Below are 14,774 nucleotides of genomic sequence, written 5' to 3' on the forward strand. Positions count from 1 at the left end.
GTTGGTCTGGCTAATGGCCAGGTATAGATGGGAGTTGCAGTCCAACAATATCTGAAGGGAGCTGCACTGGCCATCCCTGACCTAGATACTGGATGGATCATCTTCTGCCATTCATATGGGCTCTAGCAGTTGGGAGCGGGAGGAGTAGGAGTGAGAGCATGAGCGCTGACTTATGGGAAAAGGCAGTGAGCCAGCTACTGGCATTTCCCCCCCTCCGCAGTTTGACAAGAAAGTCTCCTCCAGCTTTCTTTCCCTATAAGGAGGGAGCGTCCAGAATTCTTAACAGTTCGCTCTTGACTGTTCTTCGCATGTCGAGTGTAACTTGCATGCAGGCTCTCAGAAGGAAGGAGAAAAGAAAACTTCCATCTCCCGTCCCAAGAGGACTGCCCAGGTTCTTTTGGGAGAAGCATTATATTTGTATTCAGATTCCCTCCGGATGATGAAGTCCCAAATCTGGGAGCTGTGCACAATTGACTCATCTGTACTGGCCCCAAATTTGGGGAGTGAATTAAATTCTTTCCTGTGCGACCTCACTAGGACACCAGATTAAAACTCACCATCCTGTGACTTCAAGTCTGTCAATCTTTCTGGCGTTAGAAAACTTGACTGGCAATATTTGCGGAGGTTTATTAACAGTCACTCTCACTCTCGTATAGATTATAAACCTCTTATTAATTCTCATGCAATAACTGCTTTCTAAAACCCAGCCTGGCAAATCATAAGGAAGATGATTAATTCAGTGAGCAAAAGTGCTTAAACATGGCAGAATAAATCTATACAATTCTTGTAGGCTGATCTCGGAATAGGCTTTTAATAAAGGTATTAGGTAAATCAGTATTTGATGCAGAAGACGCAGCAGCAGATGAAAAATAAATAAATAACTAGGTTAACACAGGGCTGTTTTAATTAGGTTTGTGTTAAATTTTCTCCTCTGGACATTCATTAGAAGTAACATTCAGAGGACCTAAAATGTTTCCTTAAGAGCCACAAAAACTCACTTGGGACAGGGTTCACCTAACAAGTCCTGTCAGCACAAGCCCACAAAAGGTCTTCTGATTGTGCAATGAATTGATGACAATTTTTGAATTCTTCACTCATAGGATCCTAGGAACTGTAGTTTTGTGAAAGTACTGCCCATTCTCTGCCCCTTCATGAATCTGTAATTGCTAGGACTTATTTGCTGAGAGCTATAAAAAACAAAAGAAGTACTGACTGATAACTTGAAGCCCTAAGACACTCAAAATCTTCTGTTTAAAGCAACCAGTTTACTCTGCTCAAAGCAAGACCACTGCAAACATTTCTAGGAAACTCCAGAAAACACCTCTCTCCAAATGAAGTGGTCATAGGAATGGATGGGCAAATCTACCTATTTTTATTTATCTCAGTTCCTGATTTTCCCAATCTTAACTTGCATCAGTTTTTAAAAGTCCTCATGGAAACTCTTAAGCATTGACTTTCTGGTAATGTGCAGGTTTGTGTGATTTTTGCCTAATATACACATTTTTGCAGTGCATGCTATTTTTTGTAATATGCACATTTTTATTCACACTTTACCCCCGCATATGTATTTTTGTACACGTTCATTGGCTGGAGGACTGCATCGCAAAATTCGAAGCAGTGCAAAATTTGAAGCCTTGCTATGCTTTGGTGTTTATGTTGTTTCGCAATCTGCAAATTTGGTAGCTTCGCCTTTAAATGGGAACTGAATCAAATTTATTCCCCATTCCTAGCTGCAGGACACAAGCACACCACAAACAAGCTGAGGTGGTAGCGTTGATTCAGCCATTGCTATTTGATCAATGTCTGCGGTGCTCTTTGCAGCATTAGGAATAATCCTTTATTTGGAAAGTTTGCTGCTCAGCTATAGGCTACCATGTTTGTTTTCCAAATGAGAAATGTTTAACCAAGTCTTCAGTTGCCATCCTCTTGTGAACAATTAGCAGATGCAGGATTTAATAGAAGTGTTACATCATTTTTTATGAGCGCACCAACTTATTTGCAATTAAGTTTAGATTGTGTAATAAAATGCGGTGACATTTTAGCCTAGAGTTTATGTCCCAGTAAAAGGCTTTGAATGTTCTTTCCATAAGACTTGATGTGGCACCTAAAAGATAAATCCTTTTGTTTCAGCCTGGACAGGTGAAAACATAGGCAGGCAGAAGGAAATGCTGGCCACTGAGCAATAATTAAAAACTGGGCTGCAGTATTGATTTTACCATTGCATCTTAGGTCTTGTAGGCATCTCTACCTGCTCCTTCTATAATGTCACAACAAGCAGTAGGATGGGCAAAAGAAGTGAGGATCAGGAGTTATGCAGGAAGACCGACACTGACATCCTAGGGTCAGTGAATTGGGGAAGGGTCTTGTAAGGCATCTAATCCAACCCAATACAGGAGATACAGGAGATTTAGAGCTAGAGCAAGGATGGGGAAAGTGGTAGTCCTTCATACATTGTTGAACTTCAGTTCCCATCTGCCCCAGCCAGTTGGGCCAATGGTTGAGTTGATGGGACTTGTAGTTTAGCAACTTCTGGAGGTCCACAGGATCTCCACCCCTGAGTTAGAGCATCCACAATAGATGGGCGGCTTGTTGGCAGCTCCGTTCGTCCGAGCTGATAAGGCTCATCTTCCTCCGAGCCCTCCCAGCAGAGCATCAAAACAACACAGCGGAAGGATGAGATAGGTATGAGCTACATTTTTATGCTTTGTTACTAAGCTATGCAAAGAGCAAAGACATATACTTCTCTCTATGAGAGCAGAGAGAAACTGAACAAAGAAAGCAAAAAAGCAAAGGAAACAGGAAACCAGTAACGTCACATCCCGGCTCCCTTTCCCGTGAGACTCCAATAGCCTGGAATCCCTGGACTGTAAACACAGCCCCGTGACTGCAAGCAGCTGCACAGTGAGAAACAGAAACTAACACGGCTAACACCAGTAAAATTACAATAAAAACATAATAGGGGAGGAAAACCCCAATTTAGAATACAGGTTAAAATGCAATTTAAAATGCAGCCTTATTTTAAAAGTAGCCCATAGAACAAAACTGTAAGGGGAGGGAAAAACATAAGGGTCAGCCTGAGTCCAAACCAAAGGCCAGGCAGAACAGCTCTGTCTTGCAGGCCCTGAGGAAAGATGTCAAGTCCTGCAGGGCCCTAGTCTCTTGTGATAGAGCATTCCACCAAGTCGGGGCCAATACTGAAAAGGACCCCGTAAGGAGCCTCACCGCGGCATTCTGCACCCGCTGGAGTTTCTGGGTCAACTTCAAGGGCAGCCCCGCGTAGAGCAAGTTACATTAATCAAGCCTGGAGGTGACCGTTGTGTGGATCACTGTGGCCAGATCAGGGCGAGAAAGGTAAGGGACCAAAGGTAAGGATGGGAGTCCAACATCTGCTTGGACGCATCCACCAAGGGAGAACCCACCATCCCTCTACTTACTGGGTTCCATTGTTGAGCTGCTTTTTCCACCAAGACGTTTCTCCTAATGCACAACAGCTGTTGAGCAGGGTTGGTGTTCCTTAGCAGGAGGTACTCCTAGTCTCTGTAGGGAGGTGGGGAAGGAGATGCCAGGTGTCTTCCCTCCACCCGTCTCCCAGCTATATGTTCAATTGGGGTTCTTAAACCCTAATTAAACATTAACCCAACCCCTGAACTCATTCAAAGGTAGGATGGTGGTTTCCTGGTCAACTCAGGATGGGTTAACATGATGCTCCCTGGTTTAGAGCCACAGAGTGGATTCAGAAGGGGACAGCATACAGTACTAATTATCACAATTCAAGGACACATTCCTGTCAGGTGAAATCAGTAGAGGAGAGCACAGAGAAGGAACAGTGGGGAGTGCAGCCTGTGGAGGGAGGGACAAGCCTGGGCAGAATTCTAAGGACCAGCCAAAGAGGCCTGGAAGTCCAAATCCAAGAAGAGTTTGGATTTGATAGCCCGCTTTATCACTACCCTCAAAGCGGCTAACAATCTCCTTTCCCTTCCTCCCCCACAACATACACTGTGAGGTGAGTGAGGCTGAGAGACTTCAGAGAAGTGTGACTGGCCCAAGGTCACCCAGCAGCTACATGTGGAGGAGCGGAGATGCGAACCCGGTTCACCAGATTACGAGTCCACCGCTCTGAACCACTACACCACACTGGCCCCTGGACTTTAAGTTTTCAACCTCTGAAGTAAAGGTCAGAAGTGGATTCAGCAACAGCTTCAGTTCCAGTGGGAGCAGAGCTTAAGGGTTGCTGCTGAGGACGCCACAACTATGATTTACAAAGGAGCGCAAGAGCTGGAAGGGCACCAAATTTTGACGTTGGACTGAAATTTGAGACCATCAAGATCCACCACTGTACAGGCATATCTCAAGAGTATTTTGCAGCTCTCACAATCCAGCAGCCTGCCTGCGCAAGGACTCTGTGTGCAAATACGTACCTGCTATTGTAGCACCCTGCTTGTGGTTAACGCTTAGCTGGAATGAAATATTCAACGCAGCAACAGAGAAATTAAAATAATAATTTATTTGTCAGACAAATAAATGAGAGGCACAGTGGTATATGGCTACCAAGCTCTGGCCTGGCCTCCTGCCATTATGGCCAGCACTTATATTCCCTTAATCCAGCCCCCTTTGCTCCTCCTGTGGCTGCCTCTGTTCAATCAGCCTGGTTGAATTTCCTATTGGCTGATTGCTATAACCAATTCTAAAAGATACACCCATATCCTCCTGTCCTTATATGGAACACAAAGAGCTATATATTGTTACATCTATAAATGACAAATAAGTAGTAATATATCTTACATGTGTCTCAGCAAGGAATCTTAATTACCAGCTCACCTCTTGCCTTCCTTGCCCTCCAAAACAGATGGTTAATAATTTTAAAATTTTATCTTGAACAGATGTCAGAGACCTTGGGTTCATATCAACATTGAAAGATCTCCTTCATTTGAAGGTTTCTAAACAAATGTCTGACAACTAATATATCAGGACTGCTTGGATGGCGTCTCTTGTCTGGCAGGGGGGCTAGACTGGTGGCTGACTTAATTTCAAAATACAACTCTTACAACTATATGAAATCTAGCATTTCTTAAATCCTTTGCATAATTACATCTATGCCAATACACTTAATACACAACACAGGTAGCCTCTTAAAAGGAATAAGGCCTTTGTAAAGTAGAAAAGGAACTCAGTAAAAAGGAACACAGTAAAAAAACCGCTTTAAAAGAAGCCTCTTCAGTTTACACCCCCCCCTTCTCCAGCCAGTTGCTTTGTTTTCCATGTGCTCTTGGCCTTTTGTCCTGTGGCTCAAGTTTAACGGTTTTATTTTACTATTTACCCATTCCTAATTATGTTTGGTCTATGTAACCTTGTTCTTAACCTGTAATTCCCTTTTTACGACTTTGAGAATTGTTTTCTGCTATAAATCAAGGGGCCCCTTTGTCTAGGAGGAAAACATTGCCAAGATCCTCTAAGCAGCTGATCTGCCTGGCATGAAACTTTTGAAAATCTAAGCCCATTTAATTTAGGAACCTGATCAAGATATAAGCCAATATATGCCTTGATTAAAAATGCAGTCTATATTCAGATGCCACATTCCCCCCTTTCAAGCTCAAGGACCTTGCTACCAAGCGTCCTTGATAGCTTGATCTTCATCATATTCCTGAGTTAAAGCTCTGTATAGGGCCATGATATGAGGTAGAGTTTCATTCGAAATCATCTTGCTAATTGTACTTCTAAAACATGAAATGATACATGGCATCATACATAAAACCATCACTACTACCGTCAAGAAAAACAAGCAAGACAATAATATCCCTTTGAGTCCCGCAACATTAGGTAACCAATTGGTGAGCCATCCCATATCCCATCCTTCCCATGTTTGTACTGGGACATGTACTATACTCTCCATCTTTGTGGCCAACACACGGATTGCCTCACCATTATCAGAAATGTTAAAGCAACAGGCATTCCCTGTCAAGTTCAAGACTCCACATAGGCCTCCCTGCTTGGCAAGTACATAATCCATTCCCATTTTCAGCTGCAGAATGGCGGCTCTACTTTCATCCAGCTGTTATGCAATAAGTCTCAAACTCTGGGCCGTTGCATTGGTTACAAGTTCCACTACTGCTTGCAATCGAATTATTCTGTTTAGATTATAAATAGGATCCCGTGCCCCTTGTATGAGCTCACCAGGATTCCAGGAGGCAGGATCATAATAGGCTATAATGCGCTCTGGTGGCCAATCATCAGTACCGCTCCAACTTTGGGTACTGTCAGGGGTTCAGGAGCAGAGGCGAGGGAAAGGGAGGAAACAGAGAGCGAGGGGGAGGAGGCAGAAGAAAAGATGAGTGATGACGACGACCCGAGATCTCCGAGTCTTTCCAGTGAATCAGAAGATTCACAAAGAGGAGCACCAGTGGCCAGGGCAAGGGGGGAGACTAGGGGGGCACCCCAGGAAGATAGAGCCAGAGGGGACTCAGAGGGGAGCAGTTGGAAATCGGGACCAGCGTCACCGCCAGAGAGCAGGGATGAGGAAGGGCGCCAGGGATCAAGCGCTGGCAGCTCACAACAGGAGGGAGGGCACGAGTCAGGAGTGGCCACACCTCCATCGGGGAGCGAAGAGACGGTTAGACGGAAAGTGGAAGGTTGGGCGCGCGCGCCAAGTTCAAATGCACAGGAAGGTGGCGCAGTAGGCAGCCCGGAAAGGGAGCCAGGTCCTAAAGCCCGGCGCAAGGAGACAGAAGGGTCCGGGGGGTCAGCGTCAGAAGAATCCCGGAAGGAAGAGACCCCGGGGGGCAGAGGGACCCAGAGGAGAACTGTCAGGCGGAAAAGGTGGAGCAGGGCTAGGATATTAAGTTGGTGCACAAGGGGCGGAGACTCAGACGGAGCTTCGCCGATCTAAGCATAAGACGTAGAGTTGCGCGCAGCAGCTTGAGAATGGAGACTGTAACTCAATAAAGACTTTTATTTAATGATCGCTGGCTGGCGTGATCCTCTGTGAGCTAGGATCTGGAAGCAACCCTGACAGTAAGCTCCGTCTCTTCAAATTGTGGGCATCCACGGCCTCGCGGAGAGGAGAGAAAGCGGGTGCCTACTAGAGAGCTCACGAACGGCAGACAATATGACGGCTGAACAGCAAATAGCGGAACTGAGAGAAGCAGTGTCACGACTGAATGCTGAGGCGCTGGCATCCAGGAAGAGAGAGGAGGACGCAGCTGCCGCCTACAGGGATCTCCAGGTCAGGTTGGACGTGCTTACGAAGCAAGGGCAACAGACACCCAAACCAGAGGGGATTGGGTTGGGGAGACGCACAGGCGGTCTGGTCTCTCACTTCGATGGGAATTTGCAACAGTACCCCAACTTTAGAGCAGACGTAATGTGTGCACTGCAACTACTGCACAAAGACTTTAGAGATGAACAAGAGAAAGTGGGGTTCATCATGTCCCATTTGCATGGAGACGCAAAAGCATGGCTGCGCAATTTGTGGAGAGATAAGGATCCTGCGCTCCAAACTGCGGACGCCTTTATTAAAGCGATGGATGGGTGTTTTTTATCAAGCATTGACGTGGATCTTGCCCGGAAGGAGGTGCATGGACTAAGGCAAGGGAGAGCCAGCGTAAGGCAGTACCATGCCCGCTTTTTCGCTTTGGTCAGTGCCCTGGAATGGGACAGAGATTCGGCTCCTGTCAGAGACCTTTTTTGGGAGGGCTTGCACAGCTCGGTTAAGGATGAGATTGCGAGGGGGGAGAGACCCCGGACCACGCAGGAGATCGTTCAGAGGGCGCTGGCGGTGGGGGTGCGGCTGGAAGAACGTCCGTGGAGCAGGGAAGAAGGGCGCAGCGGGCGCGAACCAGCCAGGGGCTCCTCCTTCCTTCCCAGAGAAGCAGCGCGTGCGCAATCCACGCCTCCAACAGGGGGAGGGGTGGAACCGATGGAGGTTGGGAGTGCAAGGGCTCAGTCAGCAGCCAGAGCCCTAGCACCGGCAGCAGTGAAAGAGAAGCCTCCTAGAGGGAACAGGAAGTGTTATATCTGCGAGGATCCAGGGCATATGGCGAAAGAGTGTCCCCGGAGGCTCCACAAGCACACTGCAGCTTCGGCAATGGTGACTGCAGCAACGCAGCAAGGAGAACCGCAGCAGGGAAACGACGATGTCTGGCTGGAGGAAGAGGCACTGGGGCCCAGCCAGACGTGTCAGTGAAGCAGTCCCCAGGGAATTTACCGCCCATGGACCCCCTCCCGCCCAAGCCAGTAGTGAGGCTCACCGCATCGCTCCAGCTACCCAATGGAATCACCATGGACGTGCCAATCACCGTCGACTCGGGAAGCAATGCAGACTTCATAGGGCAGGACTTTGTCGACCGGCACGCTATACAGTTGCTGCCTGCCACGCTGCCCCTGCAGGTTGTCACGGTGGATGGCAGGGAGCTGCTAGGGGGGCAAGTGGTGAAGCAGACGCCACCTATGGTGCTGCGGCTTGGAAATCACAAGGAAATCATCAGCTTCAACGTCACTCAACTGTCGGACACGCCTATTGTATTGGGCATGAGTTGGCTGGACAAGCACAGCCCGGCGCTGGCTTGGTACCAGAGGCAGCTGACCTTCGGCTCTTCCTTTTGTGCTGAACACTGCATCATGCCCCGGCAGGAAGGGGAGCAAGAGGAGTCACAGCTGCTGCTAGGCACGCTGCAAGCGATTCCCCACAAGTACGCAGAATTTTTGGAGGTTTTCTGCGAGAAGGAGGCAGACAGGCTACCCCCCCACAGGCCATATGACTGCAAGATTGACCTGCTGCCGGGGGCGGCGCTGCCCAAAGGGAAGCTGTATTCCATGTCTGAGGACGAACTGCAGGAACTCAAAGAGTTCATAGATCATAATTTGGAGCGCGGTTTCATCCGAGAGTCCAGGGCAGCGGGGGGCAGTCCGGTATTCTTTGTTAAGAAGCGAGACACACCCCAAAAAAGACTCGTGGTGGACTACCGCATTTTGAACAGTGTGACCAAGCCATCGGACTTCCCCATGCCCCGAATCGACGACCTCCTCGCAAAAGTACGCAAGGGCAGCGTGTTCACCAAGTTGGACCTGCGAGGGGCGTACAACCTCATTCGCATGCGGGAAGGAGATGAGTGGAAGACAGCCATGTTCACGCCCCTGGGCACCTACGAATATAGAGTTATGCCTTTTGGATTGCAAAATGGCTCCCACGTTTTTCAAGCTTTCATGCATCACGTGTTGGCGGGGCTCCTCTACAAGACGTGCGTCTGTTTCTTGGATGACATCCTGATCTTTTCGGAATCGCAGCAGGAGCATGACAGACACGTCAGGGAAGTGCTGAGCAGGCTGCAGCAACATAGGCTGTACGCCAAGCTTGAGAAGTGCCAATTCGACGTAACGGAGGTGGATTTCCTGGGCTACAAGTTGTCTGACAAGGGGCTCGCCATGGACAGCACCAAGGTTCGAGCGGTGTTGGATTGGAAAAGCCCACGCAACCGGAAGGAGGTCCAACGGTTTGTCGGCTTCGCGAACTTCTATCGCAAGTTTATCAAAGGCTTTGCTATGCAGACAGCGGCCATCACAGACACGCTCAGCTCCAAGAAAAAGAAGTTCATCTGGACAGCGCAGGCGGAGCAGTCCTTTCAGGCACTCAAGCGTCTCTTCGCGTCGGAAGAACAGCTGCTTCATGTCAACCCCAGCAGGCCGATGAGGGTTGAAACAGACGCCTCAGACAGGGCCGTCGGAGCCGTCCTGCTGCAGAAGGACCCGCAGGGGGTTTGGAGGCCGGGAGCGTTTTACTCCAGGAAGCTCAGCAAGTCCGAACAGAACTACACCATCTGGGACAGGGAGTTGCTGGCCATTCATGCAGCATTCAAAGCGTGGAGGCACTTCCTGATCGGCGCCAAGCACACGGTGCAGGTCTGCACGGACCACAAGAATCTGGAGCACTGGCGCACGGCACAGTTCCTGAACCAGAGGCAGATACGTTGGGCTGAGTTCTTTGCGAACTTCGACTTCCGAATAGAGTATGTCCCGGGGGACACCAACATCATGGCGGACGCGCTCTCCCGTAAGCCACAGTATCTGGAGGACGCCACGCCAGCGGCCGCCATGCACATCTTCGCACCAACAGTGTGGGCGTGCGCTGTGGCGACAGTGGACCTGGAGGCGGTGTGACGAGCGTTGCAGAATGACTCCTTCGCGCAAGCTAAGATGGCAGAGATGCAAAGGGGCACGGCGGCGACCGATGGGTTCCAGCTGAGAGATGGATTGCTCATCCGTAAAGGGGCCATCTACGTGCCGGGAGACGAACTTCGCGCCAAGGTACTGCATCAGCTGCACGACGCGCCCACTGCCGGGCACTTTGGCAAGGAGAAGACGGTGGAATTAGTCGCCAGGGATTTCTGGTGGCCCGGAATGAGAGGGGAGGTCGCGGACTACGTGGCGAGGTGCGACACCTGCCAGAGGGCCAAACCAGTGCACAGACCGCCGGCCGGACTGTTGGAACCGCTGCAAACTCCGGTCGAACCATGGGAGAGAGTCGCCCTGGATTTCGTCACGGATCTGCCCAGCTCGAGGGGCAAGACGGCTGTGCTGGTGGTGGTGGACTTGTTCTCCAAGATGGCACATTTCATCCCGTGTGCAAAGGTAGCCACGGCGGAACAAACCGCCAAACTGTTCATAGACCACGTGTTCAAGGTTCACGGTCTGCCACGGTCTATTCTGTCCGACCGCGGGCGGCAGTTCATCTCGAATTTCTGGCAGAAGCTGATGGGCTTCCTAAACGTCAAGATCAACCTGGCGTCGGCGAGACACCCGCAGACCAACGGGCAAGCGGAGCGGGTCAATGCCATCATGCAGCAGTACCTGAGATGCTATGCGAATCAACAGCCTGCGACGTGGGTGGATTACCTGCCGCTCGCCGAGTTCGCCTACAACAACACGAAGCACGTGTCCACGGGGGTCACGCCGTTCTTCGCCAACAACGGGAGGCACCCCAGAACCTTCCTGGGACTGGAAAGAATGGTGGAGGGGGAGCCGCAGACAGCAGATGCGTTCGCGTCGGAGTTGCAGGAGGTCCACGATCAGCTGCGGCGGCACCTGGAGCTGGCCAAACACGCATACAAGGTGCAGGCAGACAAACACAGAAGGGTTGGCGAAGAGATCCATGTGGGAGACTGGGTCTGGTTAGCAGCCCACGCAGTGCCGGCCAGGTCGTTGGCCAAGAAGAAACTAGGGCATAAGCAACTGGGGCCCTACCAAGTCGAAGAGCAGGTCAACCCGGTGGCTTTCAGGCTGGCGCTTCCGGAGGGTTCCAGGATGCATCCGGTGTTCCACAGATCGGTGCTCACTCCCTACAAGGCACCTCACAGATTTCAGGAACCAGGAACGGCGCCGAGTCCGCTCCGAGAGGGAACCGGGCAACGGGGAGTGGCACAGGAGGTGCGCATCAACGAAGTCACGGAGATTTTGGACTCCAGATGGGGGGAAGAGGGGGTAGAATACCTTCTCGCTAAGGAGGGCACCCCGGCCAGTGCCAACAGCTGGGTGCCGGGCTACGCTTTAGACGAACCTCTGCTCAAGGAAGAGTTTCATGCCCTCTTCCCGCATAGGCCAATGCCAGCGGACTTTTTCGACGACTGGCTTTTCACGCCCACGATTTCAGCCAGCACGTTCCGGGGGTTCGACTCGGATGAGGAACCGACACGAGACGCCAGTTCCCCGGAGGGGTCGCCCTCGGGATCTGCTTCAGAACCCTCGTATTGGTGGGATGATCGACCAGAGGAGCAGTGGCGCAGGAAGTGGCTGGAGGGTCCAGGACGAGCAACGCCTCCAGAAGGAAGCGAGGGAGAGATGGACATGGACGTTTTCGGGGACGACCAGGGTTTCGAGCACGGCGGCACAGAGATGGAAGCAGAGGTGACCGTCGTCGACGAGAGCAGGGAGGAAGAACCGGAAGACTTCAGATGGAGGCCCACCACGGGAAGCGAACTGTACCCGACATTCGTCCCCTTGACACGGCAGCACCCAGCTCCAGCACCGGAAGGCGGGGAGGGGGGAAGAGGGGGCTTCGAGGGGGGGATGGATGTCAGGGGTTCAGGAGCAGAGGCGAGGGAAAGGGAGGAAACAGAGAGCGAGGGGGAGGAGGCAGAAGAAAAGATGAGTGATGACGACGACCCGAGATCTCCGAGTCTTTCCAGTGAATCAGAAGATTCACAAAGAGGAGCACCAGTGGCCAGGGCAAGGGGGGAGACTAGGGGGGCACCCCAGGAAGATAGAGCCAGAGGGGACTCAGAGGGGAGCAGTTGGAAATCGGGACCAGCGTCACCGCCAGAGAGCAGGGATGAGGAAGGGCGCCAGGGATCAAGCGCTGGCAGCTCACAACAGGAGGGAGGGCACGAGTCAGGAGTGGCCACACCTCCATCGGGGAGCGAAGAGACGGTTAGACGGAAAGTGGAAGGTTGGGCGCGCGCGCCAAGTTCAAATGCACAGGAAGGTGGCGCAGTAGGCAGCCCGGAAAGGGAGCCAGGTCCTAAAGCCCGGCGCAAGGAGACAGAAGGGTCCGGGGGGTCAGCGTCAGAAGAATCCCAGAAGGAAGAGACCCCGGGGGGCAGAGGGACCCAGAGGAGAACTGTCAGGCGGAAAAGGTGGAGCAGGGCTAGGATATTAAGTTGGTGCACAAGGGGCGGAGACTCAGACGGAGCTTCGCCGATCTAAGCATAAGGCGTAGAGTTGCGCGCAGCAGCTTGAGAATGGAGACTGTAACTCAATAAAGACTTTTATTTAATGATCGCTGGCTGGCGTGATCCTCTGTGAGCTAGGATCTGGAAGCAACCCTGACAGCTACTTCCTCCTGCTATATGAGAAATATCAGCGTTTCTTCGTGTTCGCTTAGCTGAACTAGTGGGCATAATCCACATTGGTGGTAATACCCATCCCAGGAAACAAGTCCCACTCCATTTGGAAGGGAGTTTCTTGTATGCCCATTCTCCACATATCCACCACAACCATCGGGTCTGAGGTTTTTGGTATGTGGAGTGCATAAGGCGAAATATCACAAGGGGTATAGAGTTCACAGTGCAGTATGTTAGATTGCCTTTCTCTGTCACAGTTATGTTCCATACCACTTTCCATGCATGAATAAAAGGAGGTGCACAGGGCAAGGTATTCCGAGTTCGATAGGTAGTACCGTGTGCCCAGGTATTCTTAATATTATCCCAAGTATAGTGACAATGAGAAGAGCCTATCATGGTAGAATCAGCTGCATCTGATGATTTATGTACACAGAATTCCCCTTGTACAGGTATAACTCGTAATGGTTTAGTTGAGTTTCATCCGGGGAAATTCTGTACTTCTTTTTGGTGTGGCATTTCGCTTACCATACCAATGGCATTTAATGGTATTGGTAATAAGGGCATACCTCCCTCTGAATCATCTGGCCCAAGAGAGCAAACAAGGCAATTGGTCCTATTTGCAACATTGGCTACCATTTCAGCTAAACCTACCCACATATTGTGGTCATGGCGGAATCCATATTTAGTAAATTTGGTCAGATTTAAGGACCCTTCCCCTTCCCAAGGGATCAGGATTAATAATAAAATCATGTTGATGTCTAGCATATGCATTCCTTCCACAAAAGATTACCTTATTGTGATAGCAAATAAATATTAGTCCCAATATAATTCCCCCAGTGACAGAAATGGGGAACCACCAAGACCAAAACATATATCTCAAGGATCCCCAATGTGTAATATCTCTGATAATTGTTCCACAAGGGGGCAGTCAATCAATTGTATAAGAGAATCTTCCCGCTCACAGTCGCTGGTTCAGACGCTCCTCAAGCTTCAGGCGTGCGCAGGTCAGCCAGCTTCCAGGTTGTGGCTGCAGCAGGCCGGTCGTCTAATGTTGCCCGTGACCTAGCCCGTTCCCGGTAGGGCTAGATACAGGGGTTTTTGGAGAGAGTCAGTTTAAGAGGATTAGAGGGGTCACCTTTGCATGTCCAACTGCCTTCGGACTTCTTCAAACGGGAGTGATGAATCCAGGGGGTCACCTCAGCTACCTTCACCGCTGTTGGAGTAGAGAGCAAGACGGTGTAAGGTCCACGCCACTTAGGTGCAAGTGGATCACGTTTCCACTCTTTCACCCATATGCTATGCAAGCCTGGAGCTGATGAATCGGCACGGCAATGCTGCACGGCGTGCGCTCGAGGGCCCACCTGTTAAGATAAAAAAACAAACAAACAAACAAACACAGGAGAGAGACAAAAACACGGGAGAGAGATTGCACTTGTCCCTGTGTCGCATGGTCTCCTATTTGTTTGAGGTCAGTTGGAATATCCTGAACAAAGGAGGGCGGCCTCCCATACAGGAGCTCAAAAGGTGACAACTTAAGTCTTTTTGTGGGTGTGCACCGAACACGAAACAGTGTTATGGGTAACACGTCTACCCTCCTGAGACTTTAGACATATTAGTGGGCTTCTGGCATGCCCTGCAGATACCTTGCACAAGCGTCTGGCGGTAGGTGGTAAGCCTGGCCAGGTGAATTGCATTGATTGGATCCCAATTAGGATCTTCCAAGGGAAAGTTGTCCTGGAGATGACGGTCAATATTATAAATATTTCCCACTCTGGCCTGCTCACGCAAATATATCTGTGCCTTTTCAATTATGTCTCTCCTTTCCTCAGTGGTGAAGAGAGTATTCAGGAGCTGGCGACAATCTGTCCAAGTAGGACTATGAGTATTTACTATTGAAGTCACCAAGTCCATCATAGCCTGAGGTTTTTCTGCGAAAGATGGGGTGTT

The 14,774-nt window shown here is 50.4% G+C and overlaps 1 long non-coding RNA gene across 1 annotated transcript; it reads left to right on the top strand.

Moving 5' to 3' along the window:
• The first annotated feature begins 5,436 nt into the window (after positions 1–5,436).
• Positions 5,437–14,209, top strand: LOC309534673. Its single transcript, XR_014220828.1, has 2 exons — positions 5,437–6,248; positions 12,817–14,209. It is a non-coding gene; the product is annotated as an uncharacterized lncRNA (long non-coding RNA).
• The last annotated feature ends 565 nt before the right edge of the window (positions 14,210–14,774 follow it).

Source organism: Podarcis vaucheri (genome assembly GCF_965113315.1).
Source record: "Podarcis vaucheri genome assembly, chromosome: 6".
NCBI lineage: Eukaryota > Metazoa > Chordata > Lepidosauria > Squamata > Lacertidae > Podarcis > Podarcis vaucheri.